The sequence below is a fragment of the Trachemys scripta genome, chromosome 5 (genome assembly GCF_013100865.1).
Source record: "Trachemys scripta elegans isolate TJP31775 chromosome 5, CAS_Tse_1.0, whole genome shotgun sequence".
Taxonomy (NCBI): Eukaryota; Metazoa; Chordata; order Testudines; family Emydidae; genus Trachemys; species Trachemys scripta.
Genome location: NC_048302.1, coordinates 116,371,136 through 116,391,001, shown reverse-complemented (window position 1 = coordinate 116,391,001; position 19,866 = coordinate 116,371,136). Strand labels below are relative to the sequence as shown.

Sequence of the window (19,866 nt, the reverse complement as noted above, 5' to 3'; positions counted from 1 at the left end):
ATACACCGCCAGCTTGTAGCTAAAGACATTCTAAATTTTTTCTCCCTGATCCTTCTTTAATAATGAAGACATATCTAGAAAAGGGAAAGAACTTTATCATAAAAATCAAAGAAATGTAGGGCTGGAAGGGACATCACGTCAAGCCCCCTGCGCTGAGGCAGGACCAAGTAACCTAGATCATCCTTGACAGATGTTTGTCCAACCTGTTCTTAAAACCCTCCAAATGATGGGGATTCTACAGTCTCCCTTAGAAGCTTGTTCCAGAGCTTAACGACCCTTAGAGTTAGAAAGTTTTTCTTAATATCTAATATAAATCTTCCTTGCTGCAGATTAATCCTATTATTTCTTGTCCTACCTTCAGTGGACATGGAGAACAATTGATCACCGTTCTCTTCATAATAACCCTTAACCTATTGGAAGGCTGTTACCAGGTCCCCCCTCAGTCTTCTCTTCTCAAGACTAAACATGCTCAGTTTATTTAACCTTTCCTCATAGGTCAGGTTTTCTAAACATTTTTCATTTTTGTTGCTCTCCTTTGAACTCACTCCAATTTGTCCACACCTTTCCTAAAGTGTGATGCCCAGGATTGGACCCAGGACTTCAGCTGAGGCCTCATCAGTGCCTAGTGGAGTGGGACAATAACCTCCCTTGTCTTACATACGACCGTCTGGTTAATACATCCTAGAGTGATATTGGCCTTTTTTCAACTGTATCACATTGCTGACTCATATTCAATTTGTGATCCACTATAACTGCCAGATCCTTTTCAGTAGTAGTACCGCCCAGCCTGTTCCCCATTTTATAATTGTGCACTTGATTTTTCCTTCCTAAGTGAAGTACTTTGCACTTATGTATATTGAATTTCATCTTACCACTTTCTGACCAGTTCTCTAATTTGTCAAGGTTGTTTTGATTTTTAATCCTGTCCTCCAAAGTGCTTGCAACCCCCTCCCAGCTTGGTGTCATCTGCAGATACTCTAAACACAATCTCCACTCCATTAGCCAAGTCATTCATGAAAATATTGAACAGTCCTGGACCCCTAAGTGGCCCCTACGGGACTCCACTAAATAGGTCCTCCCAGTTTGACAGAACCATTGATACCTATTTTATGAGTATGGTCTTTCAACCAGTTATACACTCACCTTATAGTAATTTCATCTAGACCACAGGTCCCTAGTTTGCTTATGAGAATGTTAGGTGGAACTGTGTCAAAAGCCTTACTAATATCAAGATATATCACTGCTTCCCCCATCCACCAGGTCAGTAACCCTGTCAAAGGAAATAGGGTTTGTTAGCATGATTTGTTCTTGACAAATCCATGCTGCTTATTTATTATAAACCTATTATCCTCTAAGTATTTACAAACTGATTGCTTAAAAATTTGTTCCATTATCTTTCCAGGTATCAAAGTTAGGTTCACCTGTCTATAATTCCCCAGGTCCTCTTTGTTCCCCTTTTTAAAGATACGTATGTTTGCCCTTCTCTAGTCCTCTGAGACATCACCATCCTCTATGAGTTCTTAAAGATAATTGTTAATGGTTCCGCGATTGCATCAGCTAGTTCCTTAAGTACCCTAGGATGAATTTGATTAGGCCTGCTGACTTGAATACATCTAACTTATCTGAATATTCTTTAACTTGTTCTTTCCCATTTTGGCTTGTATTCCTTCCCCTTTGTTGTGTTGAGTATCTGGTCACCATTAATCTTTTTAGTGACGACTAAGGCAAAATAGGCATTACGTTCCTTGCTAGGTGTAACTCCATTTTGTGTAGTAGCCTTTCTGATTTTGTCCCTGTAGGATTGTGCTATTCTTTTGTACTCCTCTTCAATAATTTGCACTGCTTAATGTGTGACAGGACTTGCCAGGGCTGAGCCTCAGGACCTCTAGGCTTGTCAGTTCATAGTCCTGGGACCGTTGAGTTTGCTGCATCAGCTATGAACGTAAAAAAAAAAAAAAATTGCTTGAGCCCTGCCACCTAAACGCTTAAGCTCTCGCACCTCTTTCATTACAAATTAAGCACTGGTAATTTGCCCATGTTTCCACTTTTTGTAGGATTCCAACTTTGCTTACGTGACACGTCAGAATCCATTAAATGAATTGTTGTAATTCTCACTGGCACCAGAAATCAAACTACAGTTTGCCAAGGAAATCAATAATGATATCAGCTTCAGATTTACAAGTGAAGAGGCTGTCTCTGTCTCTCTCTATATCCTCTTCTCCAAACCATCTAATCCTATTAATTAGTGCACAACTATTCTGCTGCCTTTAGAAATTTGCACTTTGAAGTCACACTCCAGTTATGCAATAAACTACAGGAAGCTATGTGTAGGGATATTATGTGAGCCACAATAGGTAGTATGTTTTTGGGTGATTGTACAGCATGGATCAGGCAACATTATAAGACATAAAATTATAGTCTCAGTGACATTAACCACTTAACAAGTACAATAATCCCCTGAGATACTCTGCTGGAGTGTCTTGTTGCTATAAAATGGAATTTTTAAATAAAAGGGATAGAGCCAGTTCTGTGTTCCAACTAGGTGCACAGACATGGGTGTGGCCTCATAAGATGCTAATGGCACTTTCTGATTGGATGTCTGATTTTTCAATGAATTTGCTAATTAAGCAATACAACAAAACATGTCATTTGTTTCTGGTCTATGACAGCACAATGTGCCCCAAGGAGTGTTCTGAGAAAAAAAGGCCAAGTTCAACAACAGTCACCCTGAATACTTGTACTTGAACTTTGTGCTATTTATACCTTGAGATGTCCAAGACCTATGAAATAGCTTCTGGGGAAACATATTAGAGCAGAACAACAAACAAGTGCCTTTTTAACTGCTTCCTTTCAGTTTTTGGTTTAGAGGACTCGTATACATGCTAATTCTGCTGCCCCACTCCTTCTATAACCTCCCCCAAAGAAGAAAGGTTTTCCCAGTCAAATTGAAGTGTTTCTTTTGTGGGAGATTTTTTTTGTTTTGTTTTGTGGCCTGCTTTTGCATGAAGGACATAACAGGGAAACTTCTTTTACATCTGAAACTCATGGGTCAAAATCTGTTTTGAGTGAGATCTGTACAAACTCTTAGGAGAGAAGGAAGTTTACCCAAAAATAACAGGCAAAATTTGGCCTCACATCTTTAGAGATTACTTAGAAGGGCTCTCACAAGAGCAATGTGTTATAACATGAACCAGGTCAAGCCTCTCAGAAAATCAAGTGGGATGATATTGAGAAGTAAATAAAACTTCTGGCAATGTTTTTTGCTAACCATAATGCTTTTATAACTGAGAACAATAAGGATGATCATAATAAGAATTAGGTCTGTCAAGCAATTAAAAAAATTAATCGCGATTAATCACGCTGTTAAGCAATAATAAAATCCAAAATATTTAAATAAATTGTATTTTTTTACATTTTCAAATATAATGATTTCAATTACAACAAGAAAACAAAGTGTACTGTGCTCACTTTATATTTATTTTTCATTATAAATATTTGCATTGTAAAAAACAAAAGAAATACTATTTTTCAATTCACCTAATAGGATTGCAATCTCTTTATCATGAAAGTTGAACTTACAAATGTATAACTATGTACAAAAAAATAATTGCATTCATAAATAAAACAATGTGAAACTTTAGCGCCTACAAGTCCACTCAGTCCTACTTCAGCCTATCGCTCAGACAAACAAGTTTGGTTACAATTTCCAGAAGATAATGCTGCCTGCTTCTTGTTTACAATGTCAGCTGAAAGTGAAAATGAGCATGCGTATGGCACTGTTGTAGCTGGTGTTGTAAGATTCTTATGTGCCAGATGACCTAAAGATTCATATGTCCCTTCATGCTTCAACCACCATTCCAGAGGACATGCGCCCATGCTGATGATGGGTTCTGCTCGATAACGATCCAAAGCACAGTGAACTGACGCATGTTCATTTTCATCATCTGAGTCAGATGCCACCAGCAGAAGGTTGACTTTCTTTGTTGGTGGTTCGGTTTCTGTAGTTTCCGCATCTGAGTTTTGCTGTTTTAAGACTTCTGAAAGCAATCTCCACAACTCATCCCTCTCAGATTTTGGACAGTACTTCAGATTCTTAAACTTTGGGTCGAGTGCTGTAGCTATTTTTAGAACTCTCACATTGGTACCTTCTTTGTTTTTTGTCAAATCTGCTGTGAAAGTGTTCTTAAAATGAACATGTGCTGGGTGATCATCTGAGACTGCTGTAACATGAAATATATGTCAGAATGCATGGAAAACAGAACAGGAGACATACAATTCTCCCTCAAGGAGTTCAGTCACAAATTTAATTAATGCCTTTTGTTTAACGACCATCATCAGCATGGAAGCATGTCCTCTGAAATGGTGGCCGATGCATGAAGGGGCATACAAATGTTTAGCATATCTGGCACATAAATTCCTTGCAACACTGGCTACAAAAGTGTCATGCCTGTTCTCACTTTCAGAGGACATTGTAAATAAAAGCAGGCAGCAGTGTCTCCCGTAAATGTAAACAAACTTGTTTGTATTAGTGATTGGCTGCACAAGAAGTAGGACTGAGTAGACTTGTAGTCTCTAAAGTTCCACATTGTTTTGTTTTTGAGTGCAGTTACGTAACAAAAAAAAACTACATTTATATGTTACACTTTCACGATAAAGAGATTGCACTACAGTACTTGTATGAGGAATTAAAAAATACTATTTCTTTTGTTTATCATTTTCACAGTGCAAATATTTGTAATAAAAATAATAATATAAAGTGATCACTGTACACTTTGTATTCTGTGTTCTAATAGAAATCAATATATCTGAAAATGTAGAAAAACATCCAAAATATTTAATAAAGTTCAATAGGTATTCTATTGTTTAACAGTGCGAGCATTCACGATTAATATTTTTAATCATGATTCATTTTGAGTTAATCACGTGAGTTAACTGCGATTAATCGATAGCCCTAATAAGAACATAATACATACAAACAACAAATAATTTGATCTTCTTTGTAGTCTTCAATCCAAGAATCTTAGAGTGCTTTCCAAATTTTTACTAATTAAACTCCAAAATATTCCTGTAAGGCAGGTAAGAGACAGAGAGTGAACACCTCACTTGGGGAAAAAAGAAGCTGTTTGCCTATCAACAAAGGCCTAAACTGTCAACATTTCTAGGGATTTTGAATACCTCTGTTACTGAGTGCTTTATTTGTAACACCTTAATAGGGCCTGATTTTCAGAAACTGCTCAGGATCTTCCCTTAAAATCAGTTGCTTTTAAGATGTCACAAGTTGGACATCGAAAAACGGAGACACCTAAAATCACTGGTGACTTGTGTAGGCCAAGGACTTCATCTATCTAGGTTCTTGTGCCCATGTAAGTGGTATCTGAGCAACTTATACTACACCATAATTCAAAAAACAGTTCAAGAGAAAGTTAAGAACATAACATAAGAACATAAGAAAGGCTGTACCAGGTCAGACCAAAGGTCCATCTAGCCCAGTATCCTGTCTACCGACAGTGGCCAATGCTAGGTTCACTTCCTCTGGGGCACCTAACAGGCAATAATCAAGTGATCTCTCTCCTGCCATCCATTTCCACCCTCTGACAGAGAGAGGCTAGGGACACCATTCCTTACCCGTCCTGGCTAATAGCCATTAATGGACTTAACCACCATGAATTTATCCAGTTCTCTTTTAAACTCTGTTATAGTCTTAGCCTTCACAACCTCCTCAGGTAAGGAGTTCCACAAGTTGACTGTGCACTGCGTGAAGAACTTCCTTTTATTTGTTTTAAACCTGCTGCCTATTAATTTCATTTGATGACCCCTAGTTCTTGTATTATGGGAATAAGTAAATAACTTTTCCTTATCCACTTTCTCCACATCACTCATGATTTTATATACCTCTATCATATCCCCCCTTAGTCTCCTCTTTTCCAAGTTGGCAATTTTCCAAAGAGACATTATTAAGGACACAAGAGCTAATTATCCCACTGCGTAGGAAGGATAGGAAATATGGCAAGACATCACTCTGGCTTAACCAGGAGATCTTCAGTGATCTAAAACTCAAAAAAGAGTCCTAAAAAATGAAAACTATGTCAAATTACAAAGAATGACTATAAACAAGCAACACAAGCATGCAGGGACCAAATTAGAAAGGCCACAGCACAAAACACAATTAAATTAGCTAAACATATGAAGGGTAACAAGAAAACATTCTGCAAATACTTTAGAAGCAAGAGGAAGACCAAGGATGGGGTAGGCCTGTTACTCAGTGTGGGGGTAGGGGGGAACAATAACAGAATGTGTAAAAATGGCAGAAGTGCTAAATGACTTTTTTGTTTCAGTTTTCATTAAAAAAATAGTAGCAATTGGATGTCTAATGTGAACGTCAGTGAAAATGAGGTAGGATCTGAGGTTAAGATAGAGGAAAAACAAGTTAAAAATTAATTAGACAAGTTAGATTTCTTCAAGTCACCAGGGACTGATGAAATATATCCTAAAATATTCTCAGAGCTGACTGAGGAGATATATGAGCCATTAGCGATTATCTTCAAAAACTCATGGAAGACAGGAGAGATTCCAGAGGGCAAATATAGTGCCAATCTATAAAAAGGGGAATAAGGATAACCTGGGGAATTACATACAAATCAGTTTACACTGAAAGATAATGGAGCAAATAATCAAGTAATCAATTTGCAAACCCCTAGAAGATAATAAGGTGATCAGTAACAGTCAACATGGATTTGTCAAGAACAAATCATGTCAAACCATCCTAAAAGTTTTCCTTTGACAGGGTAATAAGCCTTGTGGATAGGGAGGAAGCGGTTGATGTGGTATATCTTGACTTTAATAAGGCTTTTGATACTTGAATGGCTTTTGATACCTGCTTATGAGAAGATCTTGAATGACCTTTTCATATGCAAACTAGGGAAATAGAACCTAGATGGAGATACTATAAGATGTGAGCATAACTGGTTGAAAGTTCAGTAGTTCACAGTCAAGCTGGAAGAGCATATCATGTGGGGTCCTACAAGGATCAGTCCTGGGTCCAGCTCTGTTCAATATCTTTGTAAATGATATAGCTAATCATAGAATCATAGAATATCAGAGTTGGAAGGGACCTCAAGAGGTCATCTAGTCCAAGCCCCTGCTCAAAGCAGGACCAATTCCCAGCTAAATCATCCCAGCCAGGGCTTTGTCAAGCCGGGCCTTAAAAACCTCCAAGGAAGGAGACTCCACCACCTCCCTAGGTAACGCATTCCAGTGTTTCACCACCCTCCTAGTGAAATAGTTTTTCCTGATATCCAACCTGGACCTCCCCCACTGCAACTTGAGACCATTGCTCCTTGTTCTATCATCTGCCACCACTGAGAACAGCCGAGCTCCATCCTCTTTGGAACCCCCCTTCAGGTAGTTGAAGGCTGCTATCAAATCTCCCCCTCATTCTTCTCTTCTGGAGACTAAACAATCCCAGTTCCCTCAGCCTCTCCTCATAAGTCATGTGCTCCAGACCCCTAATCATTTTTGTTGCCCTTCGCTGGACTCTTTCCAATTTTTCCACATCCTTCTTGTAGTGTGGGGACCAAAACTGGACACAGTATTCCAGATGAGGCCTCACCAATGTCGAATAAAGGGGAACGATCACGTTCCTCGATCTGCTGGCAATGCCCCTACTTATACAGCCCAAAATGCCGTTCGCCTTCTTGGCAACAAGAGCACACTGTTGACTCATATCCAACTTCTCATCCACTGTGACCCCTAGGTCCTTTTCTGCAGAACTGCTACCTAGCCATTCGGTCCCTAGTCTGTAGCAGTGCATGGGATTCTTCCGTCCTAAGTGCAGGACTCTGCACTTGTCCTTGTTGAACCTCATCAGGTTTTTTTTGGCCCAATCCTCTAATTTGTCTAGGTCCCTCTGTATCCGATCCCTACCCTCTAGTGTATCTACCACGCCTCCTAGTTTAGTGTCATCTGCAAACTTGCTGAGAGTGCAGTCCACACCATCCTCCAGATCATTAATAAAGATATTAAACATAATGGCATAGAAAGCACACTCATAAAGTTTGCGGACGATACCAAGCTGGGAGGGGAAGCAAGTGCTTTGGAGGATAGGATTAAAATTCAAAATGATCGGGACAAACTAGAGAAATGCTCTGAAGTATATAGGGTGAAATTCAATAAGGACAAATGCAAAGTACTCCTCTCAGGAACAGACAATCAATTGCACACACAGAGAATGGGAAATTACTGCCTAGGAAGGAGTACTGCAGAAAGGGATCTGGGTGTCATAGTGGATCACAAGCTAAATATGAGTCAACAGTGTAACACTCTTGAAGAAAAAAAAAAGAAAACAGCATTTTAGGTTGTTATGAGGGGTGCTCCACTCACTGCTAGTCTGGCACCTCCTCCTGGCCATTCTGGGGATTAGCTCAGGAGATCAATGCCCCTTCCTACAGTTGCATGCCCTCACTCCATCTCCCTCTCTGGTCTGCAGCCCATCTCTCACTCCAGGAAGCAGAGTCTCCTCTTCATGACTCAGCCCTCCGTCCAGATCACTCATCATTTCTTCCAGGGTATATCAAAGTCTTTCCTTCAGCAGTCCTGGGCAGTTTTCCAATTCTCTGCCTCTGGTGCCACTCCTTCAGTGGCTGGTAGAAGAACCAGGCCCACCCTCCACTCTGGGCTCCAGTCCAGAGACCCTCAACCCAGTAGTTCTGGGCTTTACTCTCCTCACTGCTCCTTCCCTGGACTGCTTCCTACAATTTCTGGTTCCTCCCCTTTCTCTGGGTGTACCAGCTCCAAACCCTCCTCCCAGGGAGGGGCTACTACCCCAGTCTGTTTCCAGATTCCTGACTTGATAGTCCCTGCCTCTTCCTTCCCAGCTGAGCCTGTTTGCAATCAATCCCTGCTCCCTGGCTCTTCCTCCAGGTGCAGCCTGTGGAGTTAGTAAGCCTACCCTAACCTCTTCCAGTCCTTGAGGGCAGAGGGGTGACACCCCATCACAGATGAATTAGATGGAGTGTAGCAAGCAAGAAACAAGAAGTAATTCTTCCACTGTACTCCGCACTGATTAGGCATCAGCTGGAGTATTGTGTCCAGTTCTGGGCACCACATTTCAGGAATCGTGGACCAATTCCAGAGGAGAGCAACAAAGATGATTAAAGTTCTAGAAAACATGACCTATGAGGAAAGATTGGAAAAATTGGGTTTCTTCAGTCTGGAGAAGAGAAGAGGAGGGACATAACAGTTTTCAGGTACATAAAAGGTTGTCACAAGCAGGGCCGGCTCCAGCGTTTTTGCTGCTCCAAGCAGCGGGAAAAAAAAAAAAGCCACGATCGCTATCAGCGGCACTTTGGCGGCAGCTCTACTGAGAGGGACTGAGGGACCTGCTGCCGAAGAGCCGGACGTGCCGCCCCTTTCCGTTGGCCACCCCAGGCACCTGCTTGCTGCGCTGGTGCCTGGAGCCGGCCCTGGTCACAAGGAGGAGGGAGAAAAATTGTTCTCATTAATCTCTGAGAATAGGACAAGAAGCAATGGGCTTAAATTGGAGCAAGAGAGGTTTAGGTTGGACATTAGGAAAAACTTCCTAACTGTCAGGTAGTTAAGCACTGGAACAAATTGCCAAGGAAGGTTGTGGAATCTCCATCATTGGAGGTTTTTAAAAACAGGCTAGACAAACACGTGTCAGGAAAGGTCTAGTTATTAAGTTGTCCTGCCTTGACTGCAGGGGATTGGACTAGATCAGTGGTTCTCAAACTAGGGCTGCCGCTTGTTCAGGGAAAGCCCCTGGGGGCCGGGCCGGTTTGTTTACCTGCCGCGTCCGCAGGTTCGGCTGATCGCGGCTCCCACTGGCCACGGTTCACCGCTCCAGGCCAATGGGGACTGCAGGAAGGCCGGCCAGCACGTCCCTCGGCCCGCGCCGCTTCCTGCGGCCCCCATTGGCCTGGAGCGGAGAACCGTGGCCAGTGGGAGCCATGATCGGCTGAACCTGCAGACGCGGCAGGTAAACAAACCAGCTCGGCCTGCCAGGGGCTTTCCCTGAACAAGCGGCGGCCCTAGTTTGAGAACTACTGAACTAGATGACCCCTTACAGTCCTATACTTCCATGAAAAACAGGATGTGAATAAAAATACCATATCCAACTGAAACTGCAAAGGGAATTCAGGTAGGCAGAATGTAATTACCCAAGCTGGAATTTGGCCAAAACATCTTAGTTAATATAGCTACACACAAACACCACAGGATCTTTAATTACTCCAAGTGTTCAAGACCTAAATTTTATGTTTCATCCATAGACTGAAGTGCCTTGAGAAACCAAGCAGAATACCTAATTCATAGCACAAACTGAGAAACATCAAGGACTTGGAGGGTCCTGGGAGAAAGGGATAGTCAATGACTGCTAGGACTGCATTAGGAAGTCAATAAGGAAGGCAGGGTGTGACTTTATTCTAAAATTATTTGCAACAAGTCAGATCTCTTGGAGAGATGTTTAGATTACCATCCCATATTTCTTCAAACACTACAAAGATTTCCCCATCTGTCAAAAAGCAAACATGACAATGACAGCTCTTGATTTTACATTGCTCTACCCACATATATAAGAGTGGCCTTCATAGTCATGCCACTATTTGGGGAAGCTCGCACCATCCCCAGAATATTATTAGATAATATTGTTGACCTGAGCAGAAAGAGTGGACTTTAGAGGGCTGCTCGGTATTTTCTATCTTTGCTTTACTATGAATATTTTTTAAGTCTACCCAAAAATGCGCTAGGACTTTGTAGAGTTCAACGTGCTTCGTTTTGTATAACAGTATGATTGCTATTTCATTTGTTCACCTCTACTAAAAAGATGCTGAGACTTTGGTTTTGATAAATCAGGAAAATTAATTAAATTGTTTGATATCAAATGTCATTTAGAAAAGAGCTCTACCAAGAAGATTATGAAAGGCAGAACAATTTTTCCTCCATGCTTACAAAACCTTACAAGAAATAGCCATCTCATGCAAGAAGAGGACAGTCGTATCCCTATCTATTCATACAGACCTCATCACCACAGTATCTGAGCACCTCACAACATTAGTGAACGTACCCTCAGAACAAATGGGGAACTCCGGGAAAGAAAGATTAAATGGACTTGGGTAGGTTCACACAGAAAGTCTGCACCAGAGCCGAGCACTGAACCCAGATCTCCTGAGACCCCATCCAGCACCTTAATCATGAAACCATCCTTCCTGTACATATTGGAACAAGTAGCAAGACTAGGTACCAAAACTTGCTGGAGCCACGCTACATTTGTGAGAGGGAACTATTTCCCCACTCTGATATGGAGCGAATTACACAGGGGCTAGGGTAAAAACAGCAGACCTGTGATATATTCATTTACCTAATATTTTCCTTGCAAATGTGTCATTTTTTGTTATTTTGCTCAGTATATTTTGGATCTAGCACAATAACACATTGTTATTTGAATGACGGGTCTCCCCTGAGGGACTTATAGTTTTACTCAGAAAACTATCTACCGGATTTCACTTTCTTACCCACAGATCTGCTCCCTATGTGTATTCAGAGTCATACCCGCAGAATGTAGTAACAAAAATTAGATTTTCTGATTTTTTTAAATTGTTTAGTCTTCAAATCCAACACACCTAAACAAAAGAGTGAGTTGAAATTTAATCTGGTTCACAGAACATCAACAGGGCTGTTAACTGAATTCCTGTCATTTACACCTGTGCAACCCCACTAACAGCTTCCTCTCTATCACTGCACATCACCAGAGAAGAATATTAATGAACAGAACTACAGTATAGGACAAAATTATAGTCCTTCCTTGGCACTTTGACTCTATCTCCCATTTCCTTTTGAAGGGAGAATTAACACTATAGCTGAAATAAGCATCCTTCTTGGACAAAATACAGAATCCCTCTTAACTGACTATGCTAAATCCAGATTTTTTCCATAGAATTATTCTGAGTTAAAAACAAAAAGGGTCTTCAAAGCCCAATAATTCCTGAAAAAGGAGATTTGTTGTTTGTTAGTTGATGTTTATCATTATTATTATTCAGAAAAAATCCTCATCAAAATAAGAAATTGCCAGTTTTGAGATTGCAATGGGTCAACACGAGTAATAAATCACGGTGTGCCTAACAAAGGATGCCATTTTATATACCATAAATATCACCTCGTCTGGCTATGGGATCTCCCTGCAGTTAACTGGGGTGTTCCTAATACAGCTCCTTTTTTCATTTAAAAAAAAGGAACAGATCAGATTCTGATCTCAATTATACCACTAAAATCAAAGGAATCACTCTAGGTTTATACCAATAAAGCGGAGACCATAATCTGTTCCAACAACAGCTCAATTGCAATAGATTTCTCTTAAGGCATCATGTTCAGACAGCAAAGAAGTTTTGGGGGCTCTGTAGCTATATAAGCTGTCAGCAATAGCATGTTTAAGCGCCCACAGAGACCATCACAGAGCAGGCAAAAAACCTATACCAACTGAATTAATGCAGTAATTCCAATACCCTCCTTGGCTTTTGGACATATATTAGAAGCTTAAAGTTGTTGTGAGGGTTTTTCCTACAATAAGCTTAACATCTGCAAGTCATGTTCAAATTCGTATTCATTGCCAATGCCAAGAATTTGAAAGGACATTACCCAGCATACACAAGCAGGAGCCAATTCATCTAAACTCAGCATGAAAATGTGCTGTTATTATTCAAACCTGAGGGCACAAGAGGCAATGACTGGCCTTTGTAGCCTCAGAGTTGATCAATTATCCGGTACTGTATATTCTGCTTTAAAAAAAAAGAGCTGATAAACTAAAAACAAAATCAAAACAAAAAAAAACCCACAACTTTCCTCTAGGACTAGCAAGTAATTTGAAACTTTCCCAGTATATTTCTGCCTTTTGATTAGCAGCATATCACTGAAAAAACAATGGAGTCCAATGCTGTTAGACCAGTTAATGGATCAGATCAGAAAACTATTAATGCATAGTTAGTAACACTGAAGTCAATGCAGCTATTCATGTGCTTAAAATTAAGCATGTGCTTAAGTAGTTTGCCGAGTTGGGGCATAAGTGAAATCAGGATCATTCCTGGTGGATGCTGAACTCTGGTCAGACTCCCCAGATTCACTCGCTGGAAGTGTTTAAATATGAGCAAAGCTAAACTGAATATGGAGAGCAGAAATAAACTACAATTTTTTATGCATTATTTACATAGTGCCTACTGTGTATATGGTGGTCTAGAGACATAAGGTAACAAGGCCCTTGACTTAAGGCGATGCCAGGACAGAGCTAATAGCACTGCTGCTCTGAAAACCAGTGAATTGTTACTCTACTTGGCATCAAAGGGGGAATATACCCCCACAGGAATGTTGGAATAATTTGAAAAGAAAGCATTGAAAAATATTCCACAGTTAAAATGAAAGATTCATTCAACCTCTTTTGCTAAAAGACTAATTGACTAGAACACAATTTGCTGCTTTGTAAGTTTTCCTTGATAAAATTTGCTTGATAGAACCCCTGGGTTCTCTTCTCAGCTTTGCCACTAACTCACTTACCAGGGGCAAATCACTTAACCTCTCTGTTTCAGATTACCTTTCTGAAAAATGCTTAAATAATTCCTACCTGCCTCATGGGAGTGTTATGACGTTTAGCTGATATTTGTAAAACATTTTCAGGCCGCTGTCTGTAGATTACTTTAGAACTAGTGCGGGGTATCATTATTCTATATCTTACAGCATACTTTCGACAAATTTCTGTCCTTGTCCTTTCATTAGCTATTTGCAGTATAAATATAAACATTAGCTGGGCTGTAATGTTAACCTTTCCCTTTAGTCCTCTACTCCCTGTAATAATTCTTCCAGCCTTGAGTTCTTTTTGTTTCTTGCTCTCTGGCTCACTGGAAGCCCATATTTTATAAAGGAAGGCAGGGTTGGATTAACTCTCCGGAATCACTACTGAGGAAGCACAAAATACTGAAACCCATCCAGCCTCACACCAATTTAATTTACCTTTCCTAAACATTAGACTATATACAAGTGCACTTTATCTTAAAATAAATCCATTCAGAGTAGGGACACGCATCTGGATACACTGTGTTTATAGATTTTTGCTGAATGTTAACACAATCACCTCCTACAAGCAATTACTCCAATGGCCACTAACTACAGGTTAGTACAGATAGTTTATACAAGCAAATTAATTTTGTTTTTCAAACCGTTATCAAAAAAAGGCTTTTTCAAAAAGGAGCAGGAAAGAGGTCATGTGTAATGTAACCTAACCACTCAGGAGGAAAATTCCCATGTGAAGTGCAGTGTTAAATCAATGAAGCTTAGCAAATTTTGAAGCAAAACGTTTACAGTTATTTTCTAAAAAGTAATTGAAACACAGTTTTGCTGTATACTCTTCCCCTGCCTCCCTTCTTCTTTGTTCCTCCTAAAGAGATCTAAGGAAGATGATTTTGTATAAACATGGGATTAGTTTCCCCTCTCATTGCTCACTCCTCCTTTGCTCAGTTTTGACAGCACAACCTACTACTAGAAGAGTAACACAAGCAGAGTTTTGTTTGCTTCATTTCAGGTATGGGCTGGAGAGAACGTCTTACCTGTAGATGTCATAGCTGAAAGGGACATTTAAGAAGTATGATTATATCCAGCATTATGCAGGCTCACAAAAAGACTCATACATGCCTTAAACACTGTCACATGGCAATCCTCCTTCCCTGAGCACAAGGGCTGCTCCGGGTTAGTGATGCTTCTCTTGCTAGTCTGCCCAATGGGCAGTAAGGAGAGGGGAAAGGGTCACAAACCTGCTGTCTTTCCATCTGAGTTGGACCCATACATAGGGACTGCCATAATTCATCAAGACTGGAGCAACAACTGTGTTCCCCCGGGGCTCCTGGAAGCATTTGAGACCAAAGGCCACCTGGCCTTCTCGAGACCAAAGGCCACCTGGTGTTCTCCCCAGAATTCTGTAGCTCCACAGTGACCCTATCACTGGCTGTAGTTTAATGCTACTACTAAGCCTGCAGAATTTTAGAAGCCTAATTTACTTTTCATGCATTATGTTTATTCTTCAATTTCCCCTCTTCACTCAGCTTGGACTGCGAAATAATAGTGGTCAGTTTCACTTTCTGGGCCACATGCTGCTCTAACAGTGGTGTACTGGAATAACACTGTTACGCCAGATTTACATCAATGGGAGACAGAATCCAGCCACTCCATTCATAGACAATTACACTTTCTGGCTCTCATGCACTAACCCAGATGCTGTTGAGTTTCCAGTACCACTGGGTATATTTAACTTGAAAAAACATTCATTAAAATTAAAAAATCATTAAAACATTTCCATTTGCCCTAGGTTTTTTTATAATCCTCCTTTCCTTTAAGCTTTATTTATTTAACAAAACCTATATTTGGAGCTTATATGGCTTGTCATCCAGTAAAGACCCAAGCAAACAATCCAACTGAAGTTGCCAGAACTGTTCACATGAGTAAGGTGAGCATGATTTGGCCCAGAATTCCTGAAAGAAGAAAGACTGAAGGTGAGGAAGCTGAAGAATTCCCCAAGGCTCAGTGTTACCAGGTCAGTATCAATGTGTGTGCGGCTCTATTTTATTTTACACAGAGAGGTGAACTTTAGCTACGTTTAAAAGGCAAAGCTATCTACAGCTGTTCTTTGATGTCTGAAGCCAGATGGTTTCAGAAAGAGACACTGTAATGCATATGAAAATGGAGACCATAATACTAACACTCAGTATAAGTGAAAGAACCTTCAATAAGGGAAACGGGAAAGAGAGCAAAGCTGGTCAGAATCAGTTGCTCTGCTCCATCTACTTGATTTGCGTTTGCTGTTTACTGATCACAGTTTCCATTACAGTGTGTTCACTTACTGTAATACAATTTTTTTTCTACATCCATCATTCTTAGCTGTTATGCCCAAGTTAACTGACTGTTTGCAGTACCATTTTGTCTAACCATCACAAATGTTCAGACAACAAAAGACAGGGAAGAAATTAACTCCAGACAGCAAACCTACACCTTTCGCTTTATTGTTTACCTTCTTCCCCTGCCCTTTAATTTTTTTTCTTTGCTCATTTGGTACCAGGCTTTTCACAACATCCTCTCCTTTAACCACGCCCTGTCACAGGACACAGCCCTCTGTTTTTTCTGTCCCACTCTCACAAGACAATTATGAGAACTCTGCTCCTCTGCATTTCCATCAGCAATGGAAGGGGAACTCAAGTTCAACGCTTTCACTCCACAAGGAAGTGCCAAAACTTTCATTCAACCCTTCATTCTGTGCCACCTTTCTCAACGCACACACATACCTCTGCCCATTTAACCCTATCTTCCTCCCTCACAAATATTTATGGGATATCCAAAGTTTGAGAAAAGACAGAATCCCATCCTAAAGTGCAAGCAGACAAGATAAGTGAAGAAGAAAACATTATGAAAGCAGAAAGAGGAAAATGAGGACAAAGGTCAAAGTTAGAGGCTCATGAGTTTCCTTGGTTGTTCTGGGATGTGTCTTTGTGGTAAGTTATTTTTGGTAAAGCCAAGCTATACCTTATGATGTAAGGATTAAGCTTAAATTTTTAAACATAATAGAAGACTAGCAAAGGACATCTCCTTAAAACAAAGAGGAGGAGAAGCCTCCTTCAAAATTCCAGAACCAGCCACTATGGAGTTCAAAAGAATCTATTATGTCATTGTCCCAGAGTCTTAAGAGCTTTGCCTCCATGGCATCCCCTCATGGATATTGTGAAGTCAATTTAGGCTTAATATGGCCCAAACTGAGCTCCTTTTATTCCTCCAACCACTCCCCTATTCCCACACTCTTCATCACCAGTGACAATAGCATCCTCCCAGTCACTCAGTCCCGTCTTGAATCTGCCTCAACCGCTCTGACCACTGTTAGGATATAGGTATTCAGGCCAGTCTGCAAAGGCCTATACTTTAAGAATTTAGGTGTATTCTTATCACTAAGCTAGTTATAGAGGTATAAAAGAAAGAATCAAAATCACTGTCTGCCGGTGTAAGGGCCTTCTCTTACTGTGACAGGCTGAGGCCCTGTTCTTTGGCTAAGCAGCAGAGGCCAGCCATAAGCTGGGAAGTGTATGGTCACATCCTTACATTCCAAACTAGTCACATTGAAATAAGGTGCTATTGGGCTGTTAGGAATACAATCCTGTCCTGATATTCCTATCACCTCCAGAGAGAGGGAAGAGCCTCGAAGATGTAAAAGGAAACTTAGTTTGATAGCATCCTGTCTGGCCAGAACTCACTTATCAATAGCTGGGATGTGAAATCCTCATTTCTGTATTGTTCAATCACTGTAGTCTCCACTTCCCTATGGTTTATCTGTATATTCTCTGTCTGGTTCTGTGATTGTTTCTGTCTGCTGTATAATTAATTTTGTTGGGTGTAAACCAACTAAGGTGGTGGGATATAATTGGTTAAGTAATCATGTTACAATATGTTAGGATTGGTTAGTTAAATTTCCGTAAAATGATTGGTTAAGGTATAGCTAAGCAGAACTCAAGTTTTACTATATAGTCTGCAGTAAATTGGGAAGCAAGGGGGGAATGGGAACAGGGAATGGGGGTGGGGGAATTTGAATCATGTTTTGCTAAGGGGGGGAATGGGAACAGGGGCACGGGCAAGGCTCTGTGGTGTCAGAGCTGGGAAGGGGGACACTGAGGAAGGAAACTGGAATCATGCTTGCTGGAAGTTCACCCCAATAAACATTGAATTCTTTGCATCTTCGGACTTCGAGTATTGTTGCTCTCTGTTCATGCGAGAAGGACCAGGGAAGTGAGAGGGTGAAGGAATAAACCCGCTAACAACCATCACAACATCCATGTTATCTCCACAAGGTCCATTCTGCTGCTAAAATTATCTTACTGGCCCATCATTCTGACCATCTTCACTGGCTCTTCCTCATATACAGGCACCTTGTCCTCAGCATTAAGATCCTTCACAATCTAGCTTCTCCCTACTTCTCTCATTTTATATCTTAGGTCACCCCACACCTCTCTACTCCACCAATGCTGTCAGCCTCAATTGGCCATTTGCCATTTCTGCCACAAATTCCATTATGCTCTCTTCTGTGCCACTCCTTACATGCGTCAAGCCATCCTAGGCCTAACCTATAAAGGTGCAATCTTGTCCTTCGAGATCTGCCTTAACCTCAATGCTTAGGGATAATTCGCAACTGACTGTAGCTAGGCAGGAGCCTTTAGAGAGATCTGAGATCTCATTTTATATATTTTTTAATCTGTTTCTTCTAATTTTGCAGATATTGGTAGCTAATTTATGTAGCCCTGTGTTGTGTCAATGTTACCCTTCCCTCCATTTATCTTTTAAATCCATCTGATGTGTCTTGTCTTAATTCAGATAGCTAACTCTTTGGAGCATAAACTGTCCTCTGTGGTGTTTGGACAAGGCCTAGATCAATGGGACCTGCTCTCAATGAAGACCTCTGGAGGCTACTGTAATAAGTAATAATAAAAATGTTTTCAATTCCATTTTGTCTCAGTGTCCGGCGGCCTCTCCTCCATGGCAACGCCTTGACCAAACTGGTAAACCACAAACACAGAATAGATTATTATTTATTTTTAACTAACAGGCAATCACAGTTTTCTCTATGATCCTAAATCTCAAGTCTTCAGCTAACTCTGTACAACTCAGTCCACATCGGTGTTCAAGCTCTGGATCCCTCAGACTCTTTCATTTCAGGATTTTTGTTCGAAGTGTCTCTGTGGGATTGTTGTTTTCCCACTGCAGCCTTCCCTTCTTTGTGCCATAAGCAAGGGGGGGGTATTTCCCATTGACCTCTCTGATCATATTTAGGGTTTGACTACATTTTACTTGATAGCATGTGACCAGGTCCCAGGAGAGCGAGCAGGAGACAACACTAGCACTCTGGTGAAGGAGCAGAACAAGCACCTGCAGCAGATACACTGTCACGGGGAAGTCTAATGCCAGAGTTAGCTACCCCACAGATCCAGAATTGAACGGAGGAGACACCTGCTCTGGGGACTCCAGAGCCCATGGGCCCCCACCCTTACACTAAGCTATATAAGTTTGGGGAAGAGAGCAACTGACAAGAAAAGCCCTCCCGAAAATGAGCCATCAAGAGCAGAGACAACCAGCTGCAGTGGAGAACTTTGGACATTAAATGATGTCATTGGTGTCGGATTTTTAGTTTTTACTCTGGACATTCTTTCTCCTCTGCTGATTGGCTGTTTGCTTCTGCTCCCTCTGTGGTCCTGAGTACACACAATGCACTAGCACTGAAGGAGTTAAGATGTGGGACCCCTTGAAATTGTGGAGGGGGGGGGGGAAGCAAGAGTGATAAAGTACACCTTCATTTATTTTTCTCCTATAGCAGCTTAGCAGATATTGACAACTCTCTCAGGAGGAAGCTTACAGCAGCTGCATTAATTTATACTGCTGAGCCATAATGCTTTTAATTTATTTTGTAATTTGCTTCACATCCCCATATGCCCTAAACTGCCTCTGTCTGCTTAATATGAAGGTTAGCCACCAGATAAATCCACCTTAAGGCTATCGGAAACCTTTTGTGAAGCTAGAGTATTCCCCTTCCAAAGAGGCCTTTCTTCTGTTCATGAAAAGACTATTAATAACACAATTATTCCTGTTGAAAGAAAAGGCCATAATTAACAGACTGGAGAGCAAAATATCCATCCTACAGGAAAACAGACTTTCTTCTCCTGGAGGCAACATTTTAAATCCTGAGCATTGTTTGGGATGAAGAAACCAGGTTTCATTTGTGGAGAATAATAGCAGTAAAGAATACCCAAAAGAAGTTGCAGTTTCTATGAATAGCTCAGCTCGCTAAGT

The 19,866-nt window shown here is 40.8% G+C and overlaps 1 protein-coding gene across 2 annotated transcripts in view; it reads right to left on the bottom strand.

Annotated features, from left to right (window-relative positions):
* Window positions 1-19,866, bottom strand: part of SORCS2 (sortilin related VPS10 domain containing receptor 2) — an 810,911-nt gene that overhangs the window by 679,252 nt on the left and 111,793 nt on the right. The gene's annotated exons all lie outside the window — the stretch shown is intronic.